The sequence below is a fragment of the Accipiter gentilis genome, chromosome Z (assembly GCF_929443795.1).
Source record: "Accipiter gentilis chromosome Z, bAccGen1.1, whole genome shotgun sequence".
Taxonomy (NCBI): domain Eukaryota; kingdom Metazoa; phylum Chordata; class Aves; order Accipitriformes; family Accipitridae; genus Astur; species Astur gentilis.
Window position 1 is genome coordinate 62,501,286 of NC_064919.1, and position 17,200 is coordinate 62,518,485.

Here is a 17,200-nt window from a genome sequence, read left to right on the forward strand (position 1 = left end):
CTGTAAAAAGTTAACCTGGAAGAGAAAGGGAGGAAAGAAAACCCAGGAAGAAATGACACAGGCATCTTCTCAGTGACCAAGTTGAACTGCCTCCCAGCGAAGAGGCGAAGCACCCCAGCTGGCATTAGGAAGGGGACAGGACCACTCAACAGGGATTAGGTGGGAACGAGAACAAGACCTACCCCTTCTTTTCAGATAAAGGCCTTCAGCATCACAAGTTGAAGGATATTTATTTAAAAAATTACAGTGTGACATATCAAAGCTTTAGAAGCAAGAACACTGTTGGCTTACCTGAAGCTAAGCCATTATCTCTGTTTACAGACAAGCAATGTTTCACAATTGCTTAAACCTCCCCACCAATTACAGCCTCTAGAAACAGACACTTCTTCCAAAAACATGACAACACTATCGATATTTCTTCATTCACAGTCACAACTCTGGAGTCATGCGCTGAAATTATTTCACTTCAGCAATGTTTCAGTGACTCACAGGCTGGTGTGCATTATATCACCCAGAAAGAACTCAGCTTTATTGTTTAGCTAACATCCATCCTGTTTAAAAACAATATAGTTTTCTTTAGTCTCTCTTATTTTGCTGTAGTTCAGTCACACTGGTCCAATTGTACCCAGTGGGCACCCTGCCCACTTCAAGATGAAAACTAGAAAAATAATCCTGCTGTTTTCATTATAAAGTTCTTCCTCCTTTACCCACGTTACAACTGAACTCATAATGAGACACCACACTCCAAACAATGTTTTGAAGAATTTTCTTTCTACCATTTTTTTTGCTAAACAACAGCCTGCCACCACCAGTGCAACCCCAAACCCTGACAATTCTTGCAAAAATACACATTTAAACCCATCTCAAAAAAGAGGTCAGTGATCCAGGTTCCAGTTGTAATACTTGCATTTGAAAATAACAGCAGCGAGGTGGTCAGAGAAGCAGCACCTCTGGCTCTGGACAAAACAGCCCAGCCTTCATTTGGCTATGACACTGAGCAGGAGGGCTGCAGTGACCAGAGCCAGTGACCCTGGTGCTGGCACACCAGAAGCCTCATGGTCTCACCAGCCCCAACACACCTGTCAGAGAACCCTTGTGCTGGGCAAGGCCCCCAAAGTTTCAGTGAGACCTGGGGAGGGCAGATTACCCCATGCCATGGGCTCGGTGTGAGGATGCTAACTGTAAATATGAAGATACTGTCCATCCTGGAGCATGCAGCAAAGACATGCAGACATGCTTCCCAAATGGTTCCCTGTAGTTCAGTCCTTATTTCACAGACATACAGATTCGGCTGTGGCCTCTCCCCACCTCCACAATCCTCCCGAACAGAGCTGGGTCGGCATCATGGATCTGCCGCACAAAGTGTCCTGGAGCTGGGAAGAGATTACACACTGCTCCCCAGCAGACTAGCACTATTCATCACACCAGCTGACAGATTAGACTTGTGCACTGGGGAAAAAGGAAAAGCAACAAAAACCCCACCACACACCAAGCAGTCTGCAGCAAGAATGAAAGATTCTTACATCACATTCTTCTGCTGCTGCATTCAGGGCCTTTTTGGCCCGAACTCTCTTCCTGACCTCATCTACCATGACTATCCTCCAAGTCCCGTCTCAAAGCTCATTTCCTCAAGGGAGCTCAACAGTTAGAAATTGCAGCTACATGTGCACATTTAGAAAAACTAAATATGCACAGGCTGTCCAAGCAAGCTCTTAAAGAATGAGCTTTCAGTTGGTTTAGTGATCCAGTTCCAACAATCTACTTTGCTTCAGCCTGTTGTTCTTATCTTCAAGACATTAATTTTACTGCAGGATGCTTTCCAGGGGCAGAGCGCATTTGAAATCAGAACATCAGACACTAAATCCTGACAAGGGATTAATGAGAGGAGGCCTCTGTTGGAGGCTTCTTTGGGCTCTTGGAAGGTAATATATACTTGCTGAGAACCTCCATCTCTTTCCAGACTGTCAAGCACTGAGTGCTTTTATTATTACATACATAATTGAAAATACCTTTGCTCTCAGTCATGTGAGTTGGGTATACTAATCCTAAATGCAAAATGTGTTCTCTCAGAGTTTTAAAGAATCAATGTGAATACGTACATCTGAAAGTTCCAACTGCAATAAATATGTAATTAAAAAATTTAATAAATGTTGCAAGTGTATGTCATATAGAAAAACAAAGTACATCTATAAGTGTCTATAAGTGCACACAGTAAAGAAAGCAACAAGACTCAGCTTCCAGCAAAAAATAAAAGCATCAGTAAATTTGTATTTAAAAAAAATAAATCACCTTTTCCTTTTTTCCTTCAGGAAGAGCTGATACTAACTTAAGTAATTTGGTTTTCAGATAACAGATAGGAAAGAATTTCTCTGAGAGAGATGAAAGGATATAGGTAACACTGTATATACAATTAGAATTCCCAAATGTTTGCATCACTGCCAGCTCCTGAGGGTGCTGGGGGAAAGATTAAGCTTGATTACATTGCAGATTGTTTATTTATGGACTCAGCTGTGAAACAGAGAATAAAAATCTATTTGAAACAAAGTTATACCCGTTAATCTATTGGTAAAATATCTGGAGTCAGTCTCCCAATTATTTTCAGCCTAAAAAAAATTGTTTTACTGTGAGCTGAGAAACAAATGAAGTCTAGTTAAAGTGTTAGAAGGGGAAGTAAAGGGACAAGCAAGATCATTTCAGTCCAAGAGTCTGAAGTAGAGATTTCACTGCCCATTTGGCCAAACACACAGTTCAGATATATTTGTCACATGGTTCTAATTCATGTAATGACCTATTCAACTCAACTGCCATTTATTTTCAGCACCAATTACTCATTAGCACATGCATTTTGTCATTACAAGATTTTGCTAACATGAAAATATTTCCTGGATAGTTTGGAAGCCCTACTGTATTCTAAGCCAGACACCCAGAAGGTTGATTCAAAAACTGAAATCCTAAGAAATTAGGGACCTGAATATACTTGTTACTGACAAAATAGGTTTCAACCCTAATCTAACAATACCAAATATAGACTTGAAAGATATGTAAGATTTACTCTCAGTTCCAGCAGAGGCAGAATTTAACCTGTTCAAGCCTCTTCCCAGAATACTTTATAGGGAGGAGCACATTCAGCCATTTTCTAGATTTCAATAAGAGAAAAATCTCAGGCAGACTTGCATTTGACTCCCTTATCACACCATGCTACTGAGATGAAAAAGTCAATTCAGTTCCTAGAAGAGATCAGAAAGTCCAAAAGCAAGCATTTCTTTTTAGGAAGTTGGATTTAGAGGCATTACAAAATATCGTCAAATTAACTCAAAATGTAGATAAAAGCTAGCTTTTGCTGCTAGCTTGGCATGTGAGAACAAAAGCCCCCAAACAATAAAAATTACAAGTCAGAGCATGAAATATTCCAGCCTTTGATTTTTTGTTGTGTTGTCTCAGTTTCTCTAGGCTTTTAAAATGTCATAAATTGCCTCTGTGCCAGAGAAGTTGCCTTTCCAAATCACAACTCTAAGCACTTGTTTATGTGAAATACACTGCTGAATTAGCCTTCACCCTTTGAGTCTAATCATAAATTATACTGCCGGGCAGATTTTGTAAAAGCTTTTAGCACTGATTTAGCCACAGAGATTGAAAAAAAGAATGCCGAAATGGAAAAAAACACAGTTACTGATGAAATATTCTCTTTACTTAAGCCACATGTTAAGTCCTCTAAAACAAATCCCGTTTCAGTCACCCAGCCAAAAGACAGAAGTCAGTCCTTCAGGGCCTTTCACAATGTGATACAGGCTGAAGAATTGAATTCACAAAAAAGCCTTGAAAGCAATAAAGGGGCTTGTGTAGGGTAGAGCTAATGGCAAGAAGTGATCTTTGTGCACAGTGTATGACAACACAGGAAGTGCTCTGGGGTGGGTTAAGCTGCTATTTGATGCCAAAAGTCCCAGGTTAATAGGTTAGCATGCCCAAAGAGAGTAAGATCCTATGTGAAAGTGAAGCTTTACACAGTATATTTGGGATCTTTTCCCAGCCATTCACCTCACTCTCCTTAACAAAGGCCTCTGGCAGTAACAGGAGGAGAAGTACAACAGCTTTCCTTGCTTTCTTTTTTTTGTAATGCCAACATCATTCACCTAACAGCCTATAAGAATATGCTTCTTTTTTAATTCTCCTTACTTCCATAACAAGCATACAAATGTGCCTGGGTTTTGTGTCTATAGCAATGAACCTCTGTTTTGCGGGATTAGAGATTATAGTGGGGTACTTAAAAAAAAAAACAAAAAAAACCCCCACAAAATCCCTTCTGAGAGAACTCTTCTTGCTATGAAGAGTCCTTGCAAGTTGAATTTCAATGCTTCCAACGTCCACGTTCTGAAAAACACCATTCACAAAGCTGAAAACAACCCATTATTCAACTGCAGCCATCAGCTAGTGCTGACAAATGTTTGAAACAAGTTTGAAAAGAAAATTCAAATGTACCCAATTCAGTCAAGAGTTACTGCACTGCTTGCACACTTTCATTAGAACATATAGAGAATATACCGTCTCTAATCCCACAGAGTTGAGATATATGAAAAATATGTACAGTAGTTTGAATAAAATTTCTTCTCTAGTGTAGCAAGTTGTATTCAGCAATTATACACATTATTTTTAACATGTAGTGAAAATAATCTTTTAATGGCTTTTGTAGCTCAATATTAATTCAATTCTTTGTTGGTAGCTGTCCTTCTTAAAAAAAAAAAATTTAAAAAATGAGCTCCATAGCTGTTTTTTTCTGTTCTGTTTCATTGCCATTTTAATCTCTACTTTTCACTTTCTGCCTAAATAGCTTCATTCTATAGATTTATAATATTTGGGAAAAAGAAAAAGAGGGATACTTCCATTTACCTCTGCCTCCCCTATCACTCACCACTCCCCCACAAAGTGCAATCTACAGGCTCTTCCTTTACAAATGTTGTTGGTATTATCCTACGAGCAAGGGAAAACTCTATCTTTCAAGACTATCTTTTGGCAATAAGATAATTCCTTACACAAAAAGTTAATGCCCGAAGCCAGATTTCTCTTTTAATTAGGAAGCATGCAAGGTTAATTTAAATTTTCCTTATGCTGTTTTGCGACATGTTCACCAAAACTTTAAATTGCCTCCTTCAATAGCTAGTATGAGAACATTTTAACAGAAAAAAAAAGAAAAAGGCAGAAGAATGCAGATCCAGTTCACAAGTACTTGAAAAATGAACTACACAAGTCATCATATGCTTCTGTAGGGGTGTATTTGACCTTGGTATACCAGTACAATCATAACATGGACCACTGAACCCTGATGTTAGCGAGACAAGACAACTAGTTAACATTTTGCCAGTGGATGCTCTTAACACTTTGTCTCACAGATACTCAACCTACTTGCCTATCAACACATCTGTGTAAAATATCCTTAGGAAGAAACAAACTTCTACTGCAAGATGTCCTCTCAAAAAGATCCTGCATTAACTTTAGAAAACCAGTGATAAACTTTTTCAATCTCTAAGCAAAGCTGTCAGTTCTTTGTAATCATGTACCTTTTCCTCAAAAAAACCCTCCAGAACAACTCTTCTGCTGCTGGCTGACATGATCTTTTGCAAAACTCATCACATGAGTACTCTCAGGCTGGAGCAACTGAAGAAGCTCACCCTCTCAACTCAGCCTGCCTGTCCTGTTGGTTGTTATTCCCCTTCATTGTTGAGATCCATAACATTAGAAAATGTGCTATGCTTCATCTGAAGATAGGAGAAAGCACAGTGAAAACAAAATGCAAGTGGATAAAATAATGAAATATGAAGGTAGTAATGGCCTGGAAAATATCATGCAGATAGCTCACACACATGTGAGACAGCCATCTAACCTTATAAAAACAAATTTGTACTTTTTTTTTTTTTTTTAAAGATAACCATTGTGATTCTATGTTTGGGAACTACAATCTCACAGAATAATGCTCTGCATAATCATTTCTATTCTGCACAAATATTTACATTGTATTAGTGGAAGAGTAACCCATACTCTTCCCTCCCTGGATTAAAGCATCACCACCAAGTTACACAAGAAGTCATGGCTAACTGTAAACAGCTGCTAAGCCACTTGTATCTCTATTGCTTTGTAACACCACTAATAACTCAGAAGGATCATATCTGACATCTGCTTCTCTTCTCTCCTACATCAAAGTCCTAACAGAGAGCTTGTAAGTGAAGTTGTCATAGAAGCTAGATCTCAAGGAGAGGCACAGAAAGCCATCCTGTGGTTGCTGCAGATGTTCCCCTCTGTACGTTTACTAATGGCTGCCTGCTGAGTTTTAACATTCTTGGAGCCAGCGTTTCCAGATGTCTCCTCCAAAATTAATACAAACAATCAGGAAGTTTACAGAAGTGAGATGATCTAAAAATTTCTCTTTCCTCACAATTTTTTCCCTGCAACCTGTGATATCCACCATGGAACTGTACTCAACACAATGGATTTGCTGCCCTAACACAAACATGCACAACAGCAGCATACTCAATAAATGTGTCACAGAAGATCCCATATCATAAATCACTACTTTCATGTACAAGAGATAGCCCCTGATGCCTACCAGCAGCAGTCAAACCACCAGGCCCGCATTGCCTCTTCTTAGTGCCAGGCATTCTGCTCATATGCTATCAGCATACCAAAACAGGGAGCTAAGGCTTGGTCTGACATTAACGCCCATCACCTCAGAGGAGACATTATCCATAAGGTCTGACGGCACAAAATGAGACACAGAACTCAACACACTAAAATTTAATGAAAATTCAACCCAGTGTAGACTTGACCAACATTTTTCTGCCTATCCTATCCTACCCTGCCCTCGAGCAAAGGCATCTACTTTATTTTCCAAAGAAGTCATTTGAACACAAAAGAGAAACTAAGATATATGATTCACACATCCAAACTTCAAATCATGTTTTATAATAAAATGAAACCCTGCAAAGTCCCTTTATCAAATTCATCAAATATTTTCCCATTTCTATTGAAGAATGAATGCAGACACCCTATTCTTATTTAAAAAAAAAATTAAAAAAAAAAAAATCAAACAAAAGAGATCATACTGAGGAACCCAGTTTCAGTGATTGCTCTATTTTATTCAAGAACTCAAGTTGCTTCCAGCCAGCAACCCACAACAATGGCCTCTGAGTATGCATACAGGCAGTTATTTTTCAGTGACAATTTTATGAAGGTGTACACACAGAGAACAGGTCCCATGCAGGCAGTATTTACAGCCTTCTTCGCCTCCCGCCAGAATTTTTTCTTCTTCTTTAAACAAAGAACAACCGCTTTTCTTAATGGAATGAACATTTCTAAGGCCCCAGAAATCTAGCTGCAATTAGGCAATATAAATCAAACCACAGTAATGAAGCACACAGATGACCCAGTTTTCCAACTAACATAGCAGGAAGGGGTTTTTGGAAGTATTTCAAGTGATTTTTAGCATTAGCATACAATATATTTTTGTCTGTCAGACAGCTATCTCCCTTCCTGCAGAAAAAGAGTTCTGAATTCTGCTTTGTAAAAAACCCAACCAACCAACCAAAAAAATCCCAAAAACAACAACAACAAAGTAAGATAAAATAAAACAAAAAAACCCCTATGCACTACAGCTAAAAGCCATAGTCTATATGGGAAACAGATATCATTCAACGTTTCCTCCAAGAGCCCGCATCACAAGAGTTAAGAACAATCACTTCAAACACAGACAAGACTTCCAAGATCTTGACCTAATATCAGTGAACATGGACATAACCCAGGCCTTTTGGCTGAAATGGGGACCAGTTACTTCCCTGTTGGCTGTTTCAGAACAAACAAAACTGACTCTTGTTTGCACCAGCAATTCCGTTCTTGTCAAAGTCTGTAGTACACACCTGTGAAAAATACTGATTTTATAAAGTTTCAGGTTTTAAGAAAGTTCATGGAAAATTCTGCATCAGCTTGATGTCAGGCAGCATCAGCTGGTAAATGGCAAGTTGAAACAATTGCAAACTATTCTGGAAAATACTTCACGCAAGTTAGAGATTCGATGAAAGCACATTTCAAAACAGTCTTGGCCCAATATCCTTTTCCAAACAAGCATTGTACTTGCTATTGACCAACATTCAAACCGTTGCTACAGGAGCTTACCCATCAGCCTCCCATCTGCTCAGCACATCTCTATTTTTCCTTCCCTTTTTCAGCTAAAAGTCATCTTTAAAATGTGAGAGGGATAGCAGTAAGATTTAAAACCTGAAGCAACAGATTCTGTCAAGAACTACTGTTTTCTTATTAATCTTGGGATTAGGAAAAAAACCAAACAAACCCATCACTCACTTTCAGGAAGAACCCCTTTAAACTTACAGATCAAGCTTCACTGTCCCCTCTCCAGTCCTATACCACCACAGAATAAAAGTTGTTGCTCTCACTAAAGTCACAATAGTACCCTCTTTTTAGAGAAAGAATTACATATTGTCCCTCAGACCTAAAATTAATGTTTGAGTATTAATTATTTACTGTAACATGTAAATGCCAGCTTATAACAGAACAACAAAGAACTGCATGAAGCAACTCTGCATTTCAAAGGTGGCAGCCATGGGTAAACAAAATACTGTGCTAGAATACTGCACTGACAGAAGCTACATAATTTATAGTTTCTACAACACTGCAAACTCCAGAGGACATTCCTAGTACGGCTGAAAAGAAGCATAAGTTAACCTCCTTCTTCATTCAGCTTAACACTGAATGTTCTTCTCTGAATACCACTGCAGGAAGGCTTTCCACTCAGCAAAGAAAAGGCTGGAATCTGCTCTCGATTCAGTAGTACTCAATATGCTGCACACAACTTTCCAAATGTCTGTGTGATTTACAGTCCGAAGTTTTTCTTTTTTCCTTCTGCAAAACCATAGTTCCCCTTAGCCTTTTGTACTTTAGAAAAGACAAGTTACCTACTGAGGATCGCTCTTTACGAAAGCTGTGCTCCCCCTTGGAACAAAGGGGCACAATTCAATTTGACTTTTAAAAGGAGCAAGCAGGAAATTCACTCCAGCTATAGCTAGCAGCAATACTAGATAACACTTAATGCTAACATTTGAGAATTAAAGATGATGCTAATGATCTGGGACAATGTCTCTTATTTTGTTAAAATTATAAAGGCAGCACGTTAATCGGCATAGCTGCCATCAACCCTTATTGTGCAACTGTAAGCCATCATGCACAAGTCAGCAAAATGCTTTAGCAACTGGAAAACTCAGTCTAGACTTTTATCAAAAGATGATCAGAATAATAAGATCACAAAGACTTGTGCATCCATTTAATTAAAATAATATGTTCTTTACTACAGTATGTACTTCATCACACTTCAGCAAACATCAAACCAACTCCATTCTATCACTGTTTAAATAACTTTTCCATGGCAAAAACATCTATTCTGTTATCATAAATTTAGATCGAATGATAGAAGTTTTACTCAACAGACTATGCCATAGCAACATCAGACTGTGAAGGCTTTTAGAGATAGATGAGTCTGACTAGCTTTTTCTCTTCTTCCTCAAATCACAGAAATTAAACAAATGAAGTCATAAGCTGTAAACTACCCAAAACTATTTAGAAATTAAAAAGCAGGAGGATTGCAGCAGTTCACAATTCAACAGATTTTTCCATCTAAATACACTTATGTCCTAAAGAAGAACACTGCTTTTGTTCCAAAAATAATTAGGGTAACGACAAAATGTCCAATGTTTTATCTACTCTCTTCTACCTCTGCTCTCTTCTTCTCCAAGACTTCCAAAACATCTGAGGCTCATATTTGTTACATTTCTCTCTGGGCCTCTTCCAACCCTGTGATTTATAGACTTTAGAGGTGAAAAAAATGCCTCAAATATAATGAGGTGAAAGAAATAAAACTACTTAATAGTGTTCTGGTAACAACCTTTTTGCAGGCTTTTTCAATAACCAAATTCCATGAAGTTCTAGAAGATCCTTTTAGGATGAAGTGTGTTTCAACATACAGTCGATTGTTAAGGGTGTAGTCACTGCTCACTGAAGCCAACCAGAGTTTTCCACCTACCTTCAGTGGATCCTGGACAGAGGTGTACCAGTGTTACTACAGATAACAGAGATACCCTTCCTTCATTCAAACTTAACTGCATGCACGCAAACATCATAGGAATAGCTCTTGAAAAAGCCACAGCTGTTTCTCACTTCCAGCATTAAATCCAGGTGGACTCTTACAGTTGCACTGATTATTCCAAGTTTGAACACAGCCAACATTTTAAAAATGCCTAAAAAACCTGGGTGGATTAGGCCACCCTGGTTGGAAAATCTGACAAAAGACATAACTTCATATAATTCTTGCTGATTTAGGCATGCTGCAAATTGCTGGACGCTTACAATAGACACTGCATCACTGCACCCTTTGCCAGTCTGGAAACAGGACTAACACACACACACAAAATGAGTAAGAATATGGAACTGACCTATAGAGTAAACTCAAGTGGAAAACGGACTCATTTTCTCTTTATCTAAGAGTCTGCTATTCTGACTCTGGTTTCTCATGGACAAGAAGGAAAATAATCATATGAATATCAAAAGCCCGGTTTTATGGACCTATTTTGGCAAGTGATCCTTTTTATTAAATACTTGGTATTTTACAATACACTAGCTTCCAATGAATGAAACTGTAAAGATCTGTGTCACATTATTTAGTATCTTATGTTTAACCAATATGAAGTCAAACTTATATTGTCCCTTAGTGAAGGATGGTTATAATTACTTAAATCAATACTTATAATTTCATCACCTGGCACAGAAAACGGAGTTCCATCATCAAAATACCACTGCACAGTTCCCAGTGATATTAATTTCCTTTTTATTAGCATGGATAACAGCAAAAAATATGCTGCTAGGTGAATCTACAAGCACGATCCTGTAAAGAAATGTGCAACTATAGCTGATACCAATCAAAACTAAGGGAGCTCAGATGATTTCCAGCGCTTGTGATTTTGTCATGAGTCATATCTGGTGTTTTCCTTGAGTCATACATCTAGGAACCTCAGCATTGGTGCCCATAATTACATTTTACAATTTTGTTACTCTGGTGAGGCGGAAGGGAATCTGCCTTTTTACATACATGCATCCAGACATGAAGCACGCAGGCGACACCCTTGGCCATGTGCCAGACCACTGGTTATCAGATTTGTTGCACAAAAAGCAAGATTGTTAGGAAAGTGCTTTTTGTCTGTTAATGATAATTTCTTAGTGGCAGTGCACCAAGATCGACATACATGAATTCCAACATGTCTTCTTTGTTGTGTACTTTCACTAATGAGAGAATTCCCATTTTTTTCCTTTCGCAGAAAAACAAGTATTTATTTATCGGAGAGCTTATGATAGCAATGGTATGACATTCCACCCACAAATAAGCTGGAACAAGTTAAAAAACTGCAAGAATACAGATGAAGCTAAATTTTTTGCCTTTTTTTTTCCCTTTATCAACAAAATACATTTAATGAGTAGTATCATTAAGAAAACAACACTGGCTGGGCCTATGTTGTTAAAAACTGTTAATTCTGTTGTATGATTTCAAGACCATTCAAATGCTATTCAAGATGCAAGTGGTCATGTAAGAATCAACATTATCTAAATAAGAAGGGGAGAAGGAAAGCATGCAAGTGCTTGCAATACAAACACATGTTTTACAATTCAGCTCCTCTGAATACCCTCAAAACTAAGTTTTTGAAAATCACCTGCTGCAAAAAAATTGCCTTTCAATGTTCACATAAATCTCTGTAAATCTAGACATTGTCTGAAGCATATAACACTATTCCAGCACTCACCAAAACAGTTTTAAGTCAGTAGAGGAACAAGAAAAGAAAAAACAAGCTTGTCCTGTCCTCATTTCCAACACTTAAAAGTATTAAAACCTTCTCTCAGGTTGCACCCAGCAGGAAGCAATTCTGCTTCAGCAATGGATTAAGTAGATGAACTAACAGATCTCCGTCACATCAAATTTTGATGATGTTCCAGATTTTAACTAACTTGTCATTTAATAAGGAAAACAAAAAAGACCCCAAAGTAAACTCTCTCTACAAGACAGATTCAAACAAGCATGAATTTAAGGATTCCACAGAGCTGAATGCAGGAAAGGAAAAACAAAACCAAAGATGAGCTTCTGGAGTATGCTGTTATTTGCTAAAATAAGTAAGATTATGCTCTGGCTGCTATTCTTACAAACATCTCCATCTGGCCTCAGCAAACTGGGGAGAAAAGTGGTGCAATTTTCATGGGACCCACATCCTCAAAGCCAGACACTCATCACCTGGGTGTCAGCAAGCCCTTACACAAGCCTTCTTAAATTCCTGCTTCCCACCCAGACTTGAAACTGGCTCCCTTTAACATCTGTTAATCTAATTGGTTCCTATGAGCCTGTAACAATTAAACCTGCTGTTGCAAGGAGCAACAGGGAAAGGGGATTTTACATATCCACAGCTGGCCTGTTAGCAGAACAAATAGACTGCATCTGACTCAACGGCTCTCACCAAAATCCAGTTATTAAGCTGTGAGAACAAGCCCTAAATGAAGCTGATGGCCTCAGCAACCAGGCTGAGCTCAAACCACTTATCAGCTGCTCTGTCACAGCAGCAATCATAAGGAGGGGCAAAGGCTTCAGAATTTCTCTAGTCAGTAAATTCAACAATGCTGGAGCAAGGTAGGACTACAGTCATGGCAAATATGGAGTGAATCACTCATTCAAAGTGAAAATAGGATTTTTGTATGATACATTATGAAGTTGGCAATTTTTAGTTGGCCTGTATTCAGAAGGAGAAAAACCTGGAATCAAAGTCCCTGTTTAGATTCAAAATATTTTTACAAAATGGGAAGTATTGCAACAGCTGAGCAAACTCATCTCTTTACTAATGCAAAATACTTCAGTAGATTCAAATTAGAAGTAACTTTTTTTTTCCCCAAAAAGAAAAAGTGAAAATGCAGCAAGGCAATACCCAGCGCAGCATTGGTCCCAGTCCCTTTTTCACAAACACTTACAGACATCTCTCTCACAGAAGATTCTCACCTTCAGAAGGAATTCTCATACATCTATGCAATGTGCTTAAGGGTTTGTAGAGCAGGAGCTGTATAATCTTCTGTATCATCGGCATCCAGCATAAGGAGAGGTACTAACACTTCATCCTAAGTTTTTAAGATCTCTAAGCCTGAACATCTCATAGCCTGAGAAAGCAAGCAAGCCCAGCAGTTTTCTTCCAGTCTGCCCAATTATTGTCTCATACAGCTTATTTCTCATCCTTTCTACAGTCTGGTTTTAAAATGACTTAATGAAACAATTCTCAAAGTATTTTTTGCTCTGTACTCTCTTCTATGCTTTCTAGCCAGTATTATGCTACCTAAGCAGCCGGGCACAATGTGGTCCTGAGGTGACACCACCACAACCCTTGGGAGTTCCTCAGAAGCTCTTGCAATATTCCAACAGATTATGTTCCTCACAGTTGGACACCTGAGAGTTTACTAGCTCCCATCTTAGGGTGTGAGGGGAACGAGTGTTATTTACCTTACGGCAGCTAGGGAATTAATAGCTTTTAACCTCTGTTTTTTCAAGAACTCTCTAGCCACTGGATTTTTCTAACTGTTCTGTTTGCTATTCATCCCTTTCTTAATCTGCTCCTCTAATTTTCACCAACCTTTGTAAAATTCCATAAAGTCAACTTTTAAAACAGAAATGTTTCTAACATAAATTGAGACTTTGGTACTCATAAGTGAATGCAGAAACTTTTCCCTTTTCTAGAGTATCATTGAAGAAGGCCTATGTATCTGAAATCCTTCTTGGTTTTTTTTTTCTTTTTTCCCTTTCTGGATGTTTCCTTAGACCACCACAGTTACAGACACCTATTACTACATTCCATAACGTCAGCCAATAATTTATCAGTTAAATAATTCCCTTTCTCTGATGGCTGCAAAACACTTAAAATATATCTTAAATACACTTTGTAATAATTCTGAATCAAACGCAGTCAGCCTTAGAGCACTGCTTATGGTATGTAGACCTATTTGATGCTCCAACAGGTAAAATTATTAAAAGTATGCCAATGTAACCAGGTTTCTTTTAAGGCTACTAAAATACTTGGGAACATCCAAGACTCCCAACAGGCTTTCTGTAGGCACATAATTCTGAGCTGTGCCTCTAGGCACGTCTGAAAACAGCACTAAGGATCTACTCGCACCTTTGGGCTCAGAAATAGCTTTTAAGTTATAGACTTCCTAGACCAGCATCTCATGAAATGTCATTTCACATCATTTTGGGTTAATAAGGTTGATCATCTCTAGTACCTTCAATGCTTTAAGAAGTTACTCTATTTCCTTTGAGCTTTTATTTACTTATTTACCTCAGTTTCATTTCTGCTCTGCCTAGAGTGAACTTTTCCATAGTGCAGCCAAGATGGAACAGAGAAAGATCTTGATTTACCATGAACACCTGCTTTCCCACTGGCACAGTATATATATATCTACAGTGGTTCATTAATAAAATTGACAGGTGAGCTGCTACAGGCACAGCAGTGAACGCAGACCACTGCAACAGTGTCAGAATATAGGACAGATATGAATGCAAACAAGTTGCAATCAGACCTAGAACAACATAGCAATCTTTCAGACTGTCATAAAACATGTTTAAAAATCATGATTTTGCACTGCTAATCCTAATTCCCATATCACTGTTGTTAGTGGAGTACCATCCTAAAACAGAAGTGGTGAATTTTTGAAATAATTTGCTGAAATGTAGCACAAATTAAAGTATGCTATTACTGTTCACTCATTTCCTTTAATAAGAAGGAACTGTACACACAGACTAGTGATTAAAAGAAGTAAAAATAAATGGGATAAGGACTTTCCAAGCGGGAGTAGTGGCATGTGGTCAATTCTTTTTTAATTGAATTAGATAGTAAATGTGTAGACTAAGCAGCATCCCCTCTATATTTCACAAGCATTAGTATGCTAGCAGTACCTCTGAGGTGGAGCCCCCCCAGCTGCCACGTAAACAGTCATAAAAAAAACATTTCAGTAACAAAGAAATCCAGCTTGATAACCAGCCATCAGAGGATGGATTGGTGAGAATGCCAGGGAGGCAGACCTAGAAAATGCTTTAATTGCATTAAATATAATGTTGTTTTGACATACGTACATGCAAGAGTACTTCACTTATCACACTCCTAACAGATTCTACAGTTTCAGGAAGGGATATGAATGGTATCCAATTTCCAGAAATATCCTCAACGCAATCTGGAAAAATAGAATTTCAGGGGATGTTTTTAACCTTCCTTGTATAGAATTTCTTTTTGTTCTTCTCAGCCTCAACTCTTCCAATACATGAAAAAAATAATTATCTGCAGGGAAGGATTTTTTCCACATTTAATAAAAGCTACAAATCTTCAGAGACTATAAAATTTCTCATTCTCTACTGCATTAAATTTTACCCCCAAAAGAATCGTTATGAAAATATTTATCTTCCTGTATTATTTGTCTAAGAGGTAGATCTAAAAATGATCCAGTAAAGGACAACTGCAACCTTCTATCAACTAGAAAAAACTATTTTGCTTTAGCAGGGAAGAATAAAACCAACAACAACAACAAAAAGATAAACAGTGATATAAGAAGTGCAAAATGAAGGTAAATCATCAGCCTACATTTGGTATAGCAATTTTTTTTAATTACAGCAATACCCAATTTTATCAGGAACATTAACTATATTTCACCAGAATACCATTCTAATATTTTAGAACAATAAGATACTAATTTTAAAGACATTTTTCATGAGCATCTTGAAGCATTTTAGGAGGTATGTAGCATAAGACAACATTCACCTTTGGGTCCAGTATGTTACCTCACCTCCTCCCATCCATTCCTCCCATTTATTCCATTGCACTGAAAGTCAGTAATATTTTCTCACTGTTGTTTATTCTTTGTCCTAAGTCATTCCGCATTACCTTGCGGGAAGCTGCGATTACCAGTGTGAGGGAAGCACTGCCCCTATGCAGAACTGCAGCAGCATGATCAGACCACAGAACTCGAGTGTCAGGGATTCCTGACTACATGTATCAGTAAATGTCCTTGAAAAGTCACAACTCTACTGATCTCATGCTATTTTAAAAATCAGTGAAGTAGGGATTTTGGTGGTTCCCTGGTATTCATACAAAGTTCAGCTAGTTACATTCACTCACCAAGCAGCCCAGTTCTCAGTTCATAATTCTCACTGAATGCTTTTTCTGTGGTCTGTCCACTTAATTTAGGGGGGGTGGTGGTGAAGTATTGTTTTCTTATGCTTCAATTCCACAACGTATTTAGACATACAGGTTTGAACAGCCTTCAACAGGTTACTTGCAAACTTGCTAAGAGGCCCTAATACCCTGCTCCTTTTTAATAGCTTTGGAAAGTAAACTAAGCTCCAATAGCTTAAACTAGAGAGCGTCATAAGGATACAAGAGAGGAATTCCTCTGTGGGACATAGAGAAAAAGGGTAAGTCAGCCTCACAAAATGAAAAAGGATCTATTTCTTTCAAGCAGTTCTGATCTACTTGGACATAAAGTACTTGGCTCCACCATTGAGCTCTGTGCACTGCTGTACTTCCTGCAGAAGGTAACCCTAATCGCAGCCAGGGTAGAAAGCAGGTTTCAGTGACAATACTGGTGATACCTGACAATCAGTCCTTCTCAATCTGCATAGATTTCTTCTTTCACTGACAGCTGCTTTTTAAGAATCTCTCTTTTCCTAGACTTTATGATAGCCTCATTTCTAAGATATTATTTGCATGCACAGGCTAACGCATCTGCTTATCTTCAGACACATCTAGAGCACACAACTCACAGATCCTGCGCTTTTGAAGTAAGTGTGCTGTAGTATGTGGTAAAAAGAAGGGGGGGGGGGGGGGAGCTAAAACATAGTCTATTTAGCACATGTGAAAATGAGCTCAAGCTCCTTTTAGTTCCAGCAGCTGCCTATAATGGAAAAAATGAAGATTGGCTGTTGCCAGAAAAGTGGGCAGTAAGAAATAACAGATGTGAAATTTCAGCAACATCATTGGCTAGGTCAGTCGTACAGACAGCTTCAGAGCCGGGTCCCCGTTGGGCTGCAGCGTTCTCAGAGGCACGCTTGCTTTTTGAGCTGTTGAACTGTTCTCCTTGCTTAGCT

General features: G+C 38.4%; 1 protein-coding gene across 7 annotated transcripts in view; it reads right to left on the bottom strand.

The window, feature by feature from the left end:
* LHFPL2 (LHFPL tetraspan subfamily member 2) overlaps positions 1 to 17,200 on the bottom strand; it is a 126,432-nt gene that overhangs the window by 38,246 nt on the left and 70,986 nt on the right. The gene's annotated exons all lie outside the window — the stretch shown is intronic.